General features: G+C 42.4%; 2 long non-coding RNA genes across 2 annotated transcripts; one reads left to right on the forward strand and one right to left on the reverse strand.

Annotated features, from left to right (window-relative positions):
- The first annotated feature begins 2246 nt into the window (after positions 1 to 2246).
- LOC135372151 (uncharacterized) lies at positions 2247 to 2954 on the forward strand. The gene is made up of 3 exons (XR_010415848.1): positions 2247 to 2347; positions 2753 to 2793; positions 2893 to 2954. It is a non-coding gene; the product is annotated as an uncharacterized LOC135372151 (long non-coding RNA).
- Positions 2955 to 10957: 8003 nt separating this feature from the next.
- Positions 10958 to 12561, reverse strand: LOC135372156 (uncharacterized). The gene is made up of 3 exons (XR_010415849.1): positions 12537 to 12561; positions 12373 to 12464; positions 10958 to 10989 (listed from the first exon to the last, which is right to left on the reverse strand). It is a non-coding gene; the product is annotated as an uncharacterized LOC135372156 (long non-coding RNA).
- Between the last annotated feature and the right edge of the window lie 1729 nt (positions 12562 to 14290).

The raw sequence follows: 14290 nt of genomic DNA on the forward strand, positions 1-14290 counted from the left end.
TAGTGCAGGCAGCGCGCTTGAAGAAGTTCAGCAAATGTGGCAACAACGACGACTACATGAATGACGATGGGATGAGGTGATTCACCGCCACAATTGCGGTATCGTGCCTCAGTGCATGTGGGATAATATATGAGTGGGATGACGATGAAAAAAATGAGGCAGACATAGTCGCGCGCACACATCGTACTCGCAAATGCAATGTCACGCACGCGGGTGCGTCGTAACTGATGGGGGTAGTCGTTCATGCCGGCGCCCAATGGGTCTGTACCGTTGTGTACCAGGGAAGTTATCTTTACGCATCAGTTTAACTTTTCTCTGCTTATTTAGGTTTAGCAACTGCTTTCTACCTCACTTCTTGAGTTAGATATAGTTTTGAGAGCATGATTGGTACATTATGCGGCCGCGTGTGGAACACGAATTTTGCAGTGTTATCTCTTGTCAATTTAATTATCAAGATGTTACTGTTCGATGAATTCGTTTGTGTGAACGTATGTGAGAAAATTTTAGCAGTACACTTTTTGTTTATCGCCAATTGCCGTTCGGTTTTAGGAACATCTGACAACACAACAGTGCGTGTTCACGTAATTATGCTGCACACACTGATTATAACTTCCGAACAGGGTGGCAGTCCATTCCTGGAATCGCGTTTTTGTGTATAGTATGCGGTGAATACACTGTTTAGGAAGAAGACACATGTGACGGCTGTGAAGATCACGTGATCTTGCCATGCGCATCATCCACATTCTTGCACCTCGTACTGTCATTCCAGTAATGTACTTCATCGAGTACGGACGTCCTTACTTCCTCTACATTATTGCCAAACCCAGGAACACGGTTTGCTGATCGGGTCAAGGCTTGCCGAAGCACGTCGGCATGAAGAACTTGGATCGCCTTCAGGAAATGCGTACTGCGACCCGAGCAACGGTGACATGGACTATATCGGACCTGACGTCCCTCTCTATGTAGCCAAAGGTGAGATAATAAATGTCTCATCGACGTCGAAATTTGGGCGACTGGCAGGTCTAGTAGATGTCTCTCAATAGCCTTAATGTCTAGGGGAGTTCCTCTAGCCTTCCTCAAGAATAGCTAATGTTACGCCACCTAGACGTCTCAAATTAGACACCCAACGTCTACAGCCAGCCCAAGTTTAGGCCTTTTATACACCAGACTGAGGCGGCTCCTAGCCCTGTACTAGCCCTTAATTAGCCATGATGTCTAGAATCATACCTTCATTAGCCTTTACTTAGACCCCACCTAAAAGTTTCTCTGTATGTGCGTACTGTTTCAGGAATGCGTGCGTGTAAAAGTGACATGCAGTAGCTCGCATATGAAGCACATTTTGACAAAACTTTATTTTAACGTAAAGCTATTAAAACACTGCAAAAGTGAACAGCGTATGCACTTTACGATCGCGCAGCATCGCGACAAGCCAGTAATGCCACAAGCGCTCGTCAACGGCTAGACAATGACTAGATAGTATAATGCCAATAATATCAAAACACATATACCCGTATTCACCAACTCACTTAAACCATTGGTTTAGTGACGTCGAGTTTAAATCGATCACGTGAGACTTTCGTTCGCCAATCCTGGATCACCACCCCATGCCCTACAACCTGCTGCTGTGAAGCCAATGGCACCGCACATAGCGAGCTTCCTGCACGGCGCATGTGCATTTCGCCAGAGTCTGCCAGAAGCGGTTGTGGCCGGTAGGCCTAATCCCCGGTTCACGAAGAATTTTTCATCAAATCTTCGGTAAGCTTTGATTGATATAGTTGCTAGAAGCGCCCAGGAGATGGATTTGATCGCAATGGGACGAATATTCCCTTCAAATATTCCATTTCGATCATCCACCCAAGCTACTTAAACCGGTGGTTTAAGACCCATGTATTTGAATGGGACGTGTTTTAAACTAGGGGAGGGGCTAGTTTAACGTCGGCCTAATTACGTTGTAACTGTGAACTTGTGCTGAAAAAACTATCGTAGAGTGGTTGTGGTAGGTGATGTTTCACTAATTCGAAGTCTAACTGGTAAAAGTTAAGCAGAATCGGTTTAAATGCGCAGTTAGTAGAGCAAAGTGGCGTAACGCTTGACCGGGATCACGAAATGCAGCAGTTGTTTTTCGAAGGCGCTATTGCAAGCTCTTGCATGGTAAACGTAAAAGCACCGTCGAAGTGTGGTCAAAGTGAGTGACATCGACATGTGCCACTGGACAAAATCTAGATACCAATCCAATGGACCGACATAGCGTGCGGATGGCCGAACTTCAATGTGCATCTTCAAAAACAAAGCGTAGTGCTGTTTGTGCTGGCGCTTATTATGAGTGTCATCTCCTGTGATACACACTGTAAGCATCCCTCTCATTGTACAGTAAGAGCAATAACGTGCTAGATGGTTGTTGCAAGCCCCGATGGAGAAATTGAGGGGCGTTACCCACTCGCATGTTTATTAACCGTCCCAGTATCTCTCATCTCTTTGCAGCGTGTCTTATCTCCAGAGACCTTTAACCGTGCAATAGAACTGATCGTAAAGTGCATTAGCGTCTTGCGGCTGTTGTGTGGATACTATCTAGGCATGGAAATATGCATGTTGTTGCACTACACTGAACACGGAATTTGAGCAGATTTTGCTTTCCCGGGTTATGAAAATGCTGGAGCAAAACCGAACGAGGTCCCAATTTTCCCTGGATTCACATGTAATAGATTTGTAATTCACATAGATGAAACTGAAATGTGTGTTTTACTTATTTCAGCATGCCACAGCAGAGGAGACCAATGAAAAAAAGTTATTCAGGTATTGTGTTACAACTGCTACATTGGAAAACATTCAAAAAGACAGCTGCTTACTTCTATTTTGATTTATTGTATGGTAACAGTAGATCTGCTTTTGTAGGGCTGTTTCTGCAAAAGACACTACACAGCAGTGTGCTAAAGGAGGCTGGAGACCTTTTGGATGCATCATTACTTTTTTAGGTTAACCATTGCAGGTTCATAACCATAACCAATCAATGACTGTTTTTTTGTGCATTGTATAAGCACAGATATTCTGGAGATCATTTCTTCAAAAATCTCTGTTGTGGACTCATTCGTCACAACAACTTTGTATTCGTGAGATTTTTGTTTATATTCAGACAATAAAGGCTATTACGTAGTTCCACAAGGATGACTTTTTTCATAGAGGCATGCACTCTCGATACCCTGCTCAATTAGATGGTGAGGTGACGTGAAAGCATAAGTAAGCAACGGTGCACAAGGAAAAAACCTCTTGCTACATTCCACATGCTGACTCCACTAATATGTCTGAGGTTTACTGCAAAAGAGCTGAATTGCATAGGAATCAATGGCAATGTGTACAGAAACTTTAAGCTCTTTTGCTCATTATTGCATTGCACTTGAAGTTGAAAATTAGATCAACTGCAATTACTGATAATAACACCTTCCAGATAGATTTAACAAAACATAGGGTACAGACTTATCAATAGATGGTATTGATAATTATAATAGTAGCCAGCTGGTACATGCAACATCAAAATGGAAATGTGGTTCTGTCATAACTGTAGCATGAGTGCATGGAAATATTGTACATGGCCACGTGACTGTTGTCAACTACTTAAAAGAAAGTTAGCTTCTGTTAGCATGGGTACAGATTTGTCCTGCCAGTGCAGCTGTTTGTATATACACTGAGCACACGAGAACGTGAAAAGAGCACGGTCCCATGTTAACAGTAGCTATTGTTCTTTTATGTTGTAGACAGCGGCCATATGGCTGCATAGTTAACTTCTGTGTGCACGTGTTCAATGTGGATATTGATGACAGTAGTAAAGCAGGGTAAACATGCACCCATGTTACACTATCTCTCCTTTTATAATGAAAGAATGGCTAGGAAGCAAGCGAGCTGGTGAAGATGATGCATAATTTTTTAAAATACGTAGGCCACACCGGCAGCACAACAGGATAAAAACAACTTAAAATATGCACTAAGTGTTAACGTTTCGTGGCCTATTCAGGCCCCATCTTCAGAATGAGGTCTATCCGTCACGCGTCAGCTATTTAAACAGGGGGGGGGGGCCGCTTTCTCTGTTGTGCTGCCGGTGTGGCCTACGTATTTTAATAAATGTCTACCCCCGGTACTTGGACTGTTTTTAGATGATGCATAATGTAAAACCCCCCCGAGACTAGGGAACACGAAGGGACAGACACAACACGAAGTCTGTTGTGTCTGTCCCTTCGTGTTCCCTAGTCTCGGGGTTTCTACATTATGCATCTCCTTTTATGTTGTTGATAGCTGTCATATGGCGACAGAGTTTATCCATGTACTCAGGTGTTGAGTGTGAATATAGTACTAAACAGAAAAACAGAGTCCCTTTTGTGCCTCCTGAAGCTCAAGGCTTTTCTTTCAAGCTAAAATGTATGCATGCTGTTCTGCATCATTTCTGTGAGCAGGACTGTTAAAAATTGCTCGACGACACTGCAGCTTTACACTAGTGTGATCAGTGCACTCTTGTTGTGTAGTCTCTTATCCTGTAGAGGTACATCTTAAGAATGGGAAAACACATTCCTATGGAATCATGCTACATGATTTATAACATACTCCCGCATGCACATTGCTATCATGCTTGTATTTATCACGAATGCCACAATGCCTCTAATTTGGTGTTGTGCCTGTCTTCAACGTGTTCTGAATAGCTGAGTTCAAAAATAGTGAACCAAACCAATATCCACTTCTAATATGCATATATGTAATACCTTACTGTACATTCAACTATGTTACAACTTGTTCCCCTTACACCAGCTCAGGTGCATGCTATGGGTCCACAGTTTTTCCCGTACGGCATGTCCTGTACAATAACTACGCAGAATGGGTACTCCCATTTCACACCAGCTCTCCTCTGCCTTGACTCGCACTCCACTCCTAAAGCAGTGAGTGGAGGGTATACAGAATATTGGAATACTACGGTAACAAAGTTCGGATGTGGCTAAGAATGTGTCATCAGCGACAAATGGTGTTAACATCTATGGATCTGTCACTCGAAACAGTGCCTGAATGCTGTTGCAATACACGACACCATGACATACATTTATCGCTGGAAAGCTTCCTTCCCCCTCATCGTCACCAGGAGAATATGTGGCATCTCGTGCAAACTAGTTTCACTGAATGACTGGCACCAAATGCCTGGGACATTAGATTGTATATGTGTCACACCGGGTTATTTATTTTGTTTCAAGTAAGCAGTTCTTCAAAGTCACATGTGAAGAAAATTTACTGCTATACAAATATGTGGCTGGCATTAGCTTAGGCCTATCACATACCATGCCATCCCCAATACAACTGACCTTCATGTAACACACGAAAAACATGTCTGTGTAAGAGCTTGCTTCACCATAGGTTCATAAATCTTGTGGTGAAGTGTGAAAAATTTTTTCATTTCTTTTTAACGGGAAATTCACACTACCTCTGTTTCTTTTCAGAACCCCCCCCCTCTCCTCCCACATTTTCATTTTCTTAGGGGAGCATAAAGTTCAGTAAAGTGGAACGAAATAATTACATGCTTATTTTGGGCGCCAACATAATGCATTTGGCCGGCACTTGTGAAACTGTTGCTTTGGGTGCTGGTAAATCTTTTGAACCATTTCCCCATACATCATGTATTAATTTCCTGAAGTTGCCTGAAGACTGCAGGTTCATCACTCGTTACTGAAGTTAGGTGGTTTGTCATGCAGAGGCATCTGTATTATTTTACTACATATTCAGTGTTATGTCCTATACATCCCAAACTTTGTCCTTCCCAACGGAAGGACTCCCAAACTTTGTCCTTGATGATGCAGTACATCATGCTCACTACATTAAACTGTCCAGTTGCATAGATTTGTGTTGACACAACTGGATGAATATGTCCGCCTCTACAAAGTGACAACTACCAAAGTGGTTCAAAAAATAAGTGAAATTGTGGAAGAAAGATATACAAACATGTAAATTTTAATAAAAGTAATACAGCACATTGTAGTTAAGATGCACGTGATTTCAAGTTGCATTTCTTTCTTTGTGTGAGCTTATTTGCATTGTGCATATTTGTCCATCGTGAACTTCATGTCACTGTCTGCTATAGATCAATACAGAAAGCAAGCAGACAATGATCAGTGCTACTACAGAGATTTCATGCTAGAATGAGCACCTCTAGGTGTGCCTTGCTTTGATATTCCACTGTGTCGTTTCTCAAGAAATAGCACAATCTCTCAATACAAAGCTGTACAGTCAAACTGCATAACCACACAGTGCAGAAATGCAGCCTGCGCAATAATTTTTCAGAGCTTTATCATCGGTGTAAAGAACGAGAATTAGTCGAGGCAAGTCACAAACATGTAATCCTCGAATGCCCAGTTGCTTGAATCACCGTGTATATCTCAGGATGTCTGCAATCCAGTAAGGCATGGAAAACTGGGAAAATAGTCAGAACTATTCCATGACTGGAAAACTAAAAAAATGGCAAGCAAGTGGTGAAATAAAAATTAACAAAATAAGTTTACACAATTATACAGTGGCAGTTATCATTCTCATGGCATCACACAGGCCTCTTATGTCATTTCACAGTCAAAGTTGAGTGATCTGTGTTAGAGTGGAGCGATAACTAACTGCATCACTAACGCAAATTCATTCTGAACAGGAATCCTAAATTAAAAGCTTAGATAAGGAGTGATTTCACAGAGCGTAGTGCATGATGCAGTCGTCCGTGTCATTGTCCTTCTGTCCGCGTCTTTTGGCTGTCTACACACCATAACTCGTACGACCTACCCTGCCTTGCTACACTTGTTTAGTGCATGATGTGCTCTTGGCAGCCGTATTTTAGCATGGCATGGCATGAGCTGGAGGGAGTTTTTAAGCATTGGTGGTCGTGGTGGTTTGGCATGTAATGGTGCGATGATAATGCTAGTGAAATTTACAATGCCAGTATGAAGTTGAAAGAGAAGCTTGTAAAGAATGAGCATGGAAAATGTGCAAGTCCCGAACCAGTTGCATAAAAGTGTTCCCTCAATAATATATGAAGTTGAAGAAATAAGCACAATGCAATTATTGAACAAAATAACAGCACAGGCTTATTTGTAGCTGATGTTGCAGCTGTTGTATGTGTTTTCTTTGGTCCATTCCTGTTTGCTCTATCCTTTGAACACCACTTGTCAAACTGGTATAACATCTCCTTCTTTATGATATATTTGGTTAATTTTAACATCTGTATTTTGTGTACATGGTCTCATTAAACTACAAATCCTGAATGGTTCAGACGTAGTGTGCTGGCACTAAAGTGTGGCCATTTATTTTAACAATGTTGAATGCATCATATCAAATGACAAATATGCTCAGTAACTGTAATGACAAATATATACATTAGGTATGTTCCTATTTCGTGAAATTTCATCAGAGCAAGAGACAGTCACAACGTAACGATGAATCTTCGTGGGCTGAACAGAACAATCAATTTAGTGCTTAGTGATTTCTACAATAATCTGATATGCTGAAATGCAGAAATAAAAGAGGTCAGAGTTAAGCACAGCAACGCACCGCACTGACAGGGGGTCACGACACTTCCACGCTCACAAGCAAGGACGCCCTGGGTAACATGACGAAAACAGAGCTAAACAAACAAACGAAATACACAGACACACACACACACAGGACGACGACGGAAACAAGGCAGCACCCTGAGTAAGTCTTCCGTATCAGTCGCGCTCCAAAGAAACACAGCCAGCAAGGAGATAATCTAACGCGTTGCAGGTTTGTGACACGTTGAAAGTATCACGTCGAGTTCTTAAAACGATAACACTGTAAAAGTTGTGCGTGTGGGAGTCCCATGCAGCATAAGGCCATCCTTGCATCAACTTTCTTTCTGTTTACATAGCCCACAGTGATCAAACACTTGCACACACGTTGCGCTCATGACACCAGGCTCGAAAGCGTATAAAGGAATGCCCCCGCAATCGAGAGGCAATCTTGATCGTTGCAGTTCACCACATATATCGCACAACAGACGATAAATAAGCGATGGTCGATGCGGATGAAATTATTACACGCAACCACCATCGACGACTAAACACTGACAATAGCACAACGATCACCTCCGCGAGGATACCTACTTCTGTTTTTCAAATAACATTGCAAACGCTGACTATGTACACCTTTTTAGCGACCATAACAACCACATCTCGCGGAGCTTGTCATTAACAGATATGGAGGTAGATCTAACCACCGATTACCGATACCCTGATCCGCAACTCCGCAACCACCTGCAGCAGCGCCATCTCAACTTTTCTTCCGTAACAACCTCATAATAAAAAAATAAAAAAAAACAGGAGCCTTCCCTCCCTCGCACTCCTGTCGTCTGCTACTTTCTCCCTCCCCTCAACCGTCGCGTGACAATGTGAATAATGCGCATGCGTTGTGGTCAACCCTTTGGATGGCGCTTCATAGCCGGAGAGATCACGTGATCGATTTAAACCCGACGTCACTAAACCAATGGTTTAAGTCGACTGGTGAATACGGGTTATATTGTTGAACTTCTTGAAATAATACTGAAATATTAAACTCCAGTTACTTATATTCCCTGATCCGGCTGACTCTGTAACTACTCAAACGCAAAATATCAAGTTGCAATAATTTACGAACAAATTCCAATCGATACTGAGCGCCCAAAAATGCTGTCGAATGTACTACCTTTTGGTAGAATGCTTGCATGCATAATGATTTCCAAGTGACATACGGAAAGGAATGGACTAGTTGAGCATTGTTATGCTCAGCTGACAAATGTGACTAATGTAAATTAACTCTATGAAAAAAACGACACCAGGCAATCCTGATGGGTCATTCATTCGCCAAACACTGTTAATTCCAGAACACCTTTTGGGGTGTAATTCACACATAGCATAACTGACTCCATTTTAGGTGTATCTTAACACCCTTGGCCAGCCTTACACCCTCCCAAAAATGGTGTAATTATACTCCTTTTTTTTGGTTACACCCCAGGTACCATAACTGACTCCTTTTGAGGTGTATATCAACACCCCTTGCCAAATTTACACCCTACTAAGAAGGGTGTAGGTGAGAAAAATGTGTGCCTGAAAGAAAATGCAGATGGAAAATAACGATATGTGACACTTTATTTGCATAGTCTCATAAAATTCTAACACAAATAAGTTGATACCACTGCCACTAAAGCACACAGGGATGATAGCACTTGTAAGATGGCAATACTGGAACCAGATGGGTGTCCGTTCATGCACAAGACCACAGGGTTTCAGGACATGTGCCAAGATAGCTGACATACTGATAAGGGAACACTTTCTCTTCTGAGGTACGGGTATGTTACAACCATAATGAACGTAGCATAAACAGTACTCTGTATGCTGCTGGCAAAATTTTAAAAAGCAGTTGTGCGGACTGCTATCCAACATCCATTTTTTCAGAACTTCCAACTATAGTTAAATGTGCTTATTGTGTTAGACATTCACTTGAACAGTGACGTAAAATTTCCAAAGCAGTGCCTACCTGTTGGCACGGTGAAACCAAAAGTCATATCTAAGTCAGTGGCTAAGTGGCTAAGTAAGCTCTGACTAAAATAAATACTCAATAAATAAGAGAAAGTTACTCAACACAAACAATGTTGTGGCAGGATATACATGTCGCAGTAGCCATGAAAGCAGTCTAAAATTGATATTCTATGCAACATGAAAATATGCAGTCAACGGCCTGTCGATGACCGAATGTTTTACCACGCGTCACAGGTAATCTTACTTCATTTCAATCCGTGGAAATTCATTTTTCTAAATTGAACTTCCTAAATTTTCTAAAGCACTTGGCTCCGCCTATCTTTATCGCCCTTTTTAGCGCAAAAAAAAAAAAGAAAAAAAAATAGAAAAACGACGAAAGGCTGTCACGCCCAGCTGGAGGAACAGGATCGGAAATCACCGTCCGTAAAGTCACATGTATCACGGCTGCCGAAAAGTGACGTGCTTTTTCCAAAATCCTCTCTTCCTGGCTAGTCGTGGTGGCCTTTCCTCCTTTCGTTGGGGTTTTTCGAGCTCAGGAATTGGGGGGGGGGGGGGCAACAGAGGTAGGCGGAGCCAAGTGCTCAGTTTCGCTCAATTACGTCACTAATTTTCGCTGTGCTAGGGACTGTACGTTCTTGCAGAATCAGGACAATTGGGAACTGACATTCTATTTCCATGAGAAAAATTAAAGGTAGGTTAACCAGGCAAATTTCGAAGTTAGAAAACTGAATTTCCACGAATTGAAATGAAATAAAGCTACCTATAATGCGTGGCAAAACTTTCGGTCGCCGACAGGCCATTCACTGCATATTTTTACGTTGCATAGAATATTAGTAAGACTGACTTTACGGTTACTGGGGCACCCTACATGTAATATGACTAGGCAGGGAACAGCTGACACACCTTCGCATGTAACAATGCAATATTGAAGAAAACATGCTAATGAGAATGCAGCATAAACACAAAATGCACTAACACCATCTCACTGTATATGCACTAATAAGTTGAGTAACATGACTGTTCCCACGTGCAACCCTGACCTCCGGGGGAAAAAAAAGAAGTATTTCTTCATACTTTATACAGGATACTCAGCAAAAGAAAAGGAAGCTTTAGTTGATGAGCACCTGCTGAAAAAATAACTTACAGCACTAAATGGGGTCATGAACATTCACAAACCACTCACAGTTTTGTTCACAAGCCGGATGACTGATGCTCTGGGCTTTGTCACACCCAGCTTAAACCACTGGTGTTCGGTATACGTGAGGACGTTGAAAACTTTTGCATCATACATGGCCTGAAAGAGCCAGTAGGCAGCAAATATTGCGGCCACACCGTCTTCTGCATTGATGATTCGAAAAAGTTCCTGGCTTTCAACTAGCAGGTGCATCTGTTGTGCCTCCTCTAGAGATGCTCGTGTGTACCGCACACAAGGTGTCGAAGGGAAGTCTTCAGGCTGAAACACAAATTACCAGAAGTTGAGTATTACAGTAAAGAATATCCTACACAGCATTTCTTTTTTTTTATTGGAAACACAGCACTTCACACTTTTTCTGCTACTTCAGTTAAAAACTGGTGCTCTACAGCAAGTACCACCTGTCTCTAACTCAACTAGCAGGAAGACAGTCTCCAGTTTTCTTTTATTGCTCTCTTTGTGACGTGCTGTCTCCAATAAAAAAAAAGACACTGCATAACCAAAGAGCAACATACTGAGCTCAAGGGATGTTATCGTACCTGAGAGGCTCATTAGTATACAGAGCAGCATATGATAGGAATATGGAAGATAAAGAAGAACAAATGACAAGTATTACGTGGCAGCACAGGCTGATGAAGCTTTGTGGCATACACAGCATCAAAATGGCCACTGTCACTGCATGCAGTTGTTAGCACAATGCTGCTGGAAACGACTAGCCAATTAACTCGACGGCAGGTAATGAAGAAACACGGTGGATAACAAAACAAATGGCCTCCCAATGCAAGAAATACGGGGTGTCTGCTTCCACTGGAAACAACACTTCATGAGCAGGGCTGTAAAAATATTTTTGTGGCATTTTTGTTATAAACAGGTGCTGTAGCGCCTCCTTGTAAAGCAAGTACATACCACAAAGATGTCATCCAGTTTTCCTTTGTTGCTCTGCTAGTGAGGTGTTCTGCTTTCAATTAAAGCAGACATCCTGTACAATACAGATAAGATTACCATCGAAAGCTGATAGAGTAGAAGCTGGCTAATTAGAACTTCATGGGGACGCAAAAGAAGTTTGAATTAAAAGGCGCTCGTATTAACAAAAGTTAAAGGAAATAGAGCCATATCCAGCGCTGGTAAAACTGGAATCGCCCAAAGTTTCCTTTGTAAAGAAGTCCGTCAAAATTATTAGGATTTCGCGGAACTTCATGGATTCCGGTACGCTGCATGGAGATAGACGCTTGCCACATAATTTCGCGGAATTGTGCAATTCTGTTCTACTCCTAAGGCGGACCTCATCCCACACACACAAGCACCAGCTCTAATTTTTTACATCAGTGGTGGTAGTTTTGAGATGGCAAAAATCACTTTGGCAGGCTACCTTTTTACATGGGAGGTGGCACTCAGTTTTAATTATCCTTAGTAGGAGAGATCTGCATGTGAGGCATGAGGGGCATTATAGATAGATGTCTATGGGAAGCTGGCGGGACCATGAATGTTCGAATTATCTGGAAATTCGAATTCGCAAGTGGCAAATTGACAGGCTTTTACTGTACCCTTCTCACACACTGTATTAATGCACAGTCTCATGTAAACCGATGACTAAGCAGCAACCTAAGCTATGTGACAAAGTTGTACACAAGTAAAAAAACTTACATCTACGTCTTCATGAATGAAAAGCTGCGAGATGCCATCCGGCTCACGTAGGCAACGGCACATGATGCGCACTGCAGCAACAGCAAAAATGTCTGTGACAGAACAAATGTAATTACCAAATGGCTGCCGTATGCAAACATACACTACAACAAGTAGTGGCTTACGCTTTTTTCGTGCTGAGCAGACATCATCCAAGTGGGGGATTTGTTGCACAATCTGAAGAAGTGAACTGCTGGTGGAAATTGTGCCTTTGAGTGTAAGATTGACCACCTCTTGAATGCCATCTTGGACCGCAGAGAGAGCCAGCCGCTGCGTGACACATTCGAAGTCTCTGAAAAACTGATAGCCAAGCAAGCCATTATAATATGCATCGAGGACAATTGCTGGTGATCTTACCCGCTCTGCAATCATTATGTAGGGGTATGTTTCTAATGACGCTTGCACAGGCATTACCGCCAGCTTTGCGCACCTTCCTTTGTAAGTTGCTGCCATGCGTATCTTGATTTGCTCTTCATTGGGGCTCCTCTTCTTGTGCTCAGTCTTCAGCCATTCTTCGTGTGCTTGAAGGCTTGCATCATCCTCATGATCTGTCCCAAGTGGAATATTCTAAAAAAAGGAATGTTGAATACACTTGATGTGGAGGGTCCTCTGATCAATGTCCCATCAGTGTCCCATCAATGATGTGCTCCAAACGATGTTGCACAAGCCCTAAGGTGTTTGTCATTTCTAAGAAAAATTAATGTGAAGTGAAATATAATTAGGGCCTGACTTAAGGAGTTGGTTTTGGAATGGGTTTTTGGGTAAATTTGGGTTAAACTCGAATTTTTCTAATGTCGTTGTGGGGGGGGGGGAAATATCGGTCGGATTCGGATTAAACGCGAAAAAGTCAGGCCCTAAGTATAATGGATACTGCTGCACCTTCAAATTAAGAACTGGCAGCTACAGAAATGCAGCGCATGTGACAAAAGTGTGGTTCGAAAGCTACAAAGCTAATAATCATGCAAAGCAAAACAAGAGTGCATGGTGGCCCAAAAAAACCGTTCCAAGTAAAAAACAAGCGGCAAACCCATTATAGCTCCCATGATGGGAGAAATTCGAGCAACAGCAACAGTGCCTGTACCTGTCGCCTGGTTCACTGTAGCTCGGAGTTGGCACGTTCGCTACTAACTCGGCGCCGATGGCTCCCGAACTTTTCCCGCTGCTTTTGCACTTCATGGTTGTTTTGCAGTTTCCTCCTTTCATTTTTAAACTTGTTCTTCAGAGCCACAAGCCATGAGCTCTGCAAAATTTGAAAAGCAATGGCAGTTAGGCTTCTTTTTTGTGTGTGAGCAGCACGCCACGCAGGGGACAACTTCCTTCACGTTTTTTTCTTTGGTTTTCATACAGCGATGAAGGGAGATTAAATTTAAGGGGGCATTTCTTCATGCAGGGCTCGCGAATAGAGTAAGCACAGTCAATGTTGTATTCTTTGTTTTCCTGTTGTCAATGGCATTTCTTTGGAGACAACGACGAGCCCTTCATCTGCGAATTCGCAAAGAATTTTAGTGTGCGGCACTTTGTCCAGATGGCGGCACATGTTTCGGTTGCTCCAACCTCTAATTCATTAAAAATCAGCGACTCATCCTTGTCTTTCAAAACGCATGTCACTGACAAGAGAAAAGTGAGGGGAACATGCCAATGCATATCTTATGATGACAGTATAGACCACTAGAAGAGAGAGGATGCAGTGTAGCTGGTATGACATACTAGATGATGAACATTGAGATAAGGACAAAGGGGAAATTCTGTCGTGTCGTCCCCTTTTTGTCCTTACCTCAGGGTTCATCTTCCAGTAGCGAGTATAGACCATTGCAAACAAAAATCCCTTTAGACTCGCTGAGGAAGTGCTTCTGCCTTAAGCACATAAAGTCGTTCACCT

The sequence above is a fragment of the Ornithodoros turicata genome, chromosome 1, assembly GCF_037126465.1.
Source record: "Ornithodoros turicata isolate Travis chromosome 1, ASM3712646v1, whole genome shotgun sequence".
Taxonomy (NCBI): domain Eukaryota; kingdom Metazoa; phylum Arthropoda; class Arachnida; order Ixodida; family Argasidae; genus Ornithodoros; species Ornithodoros turicata.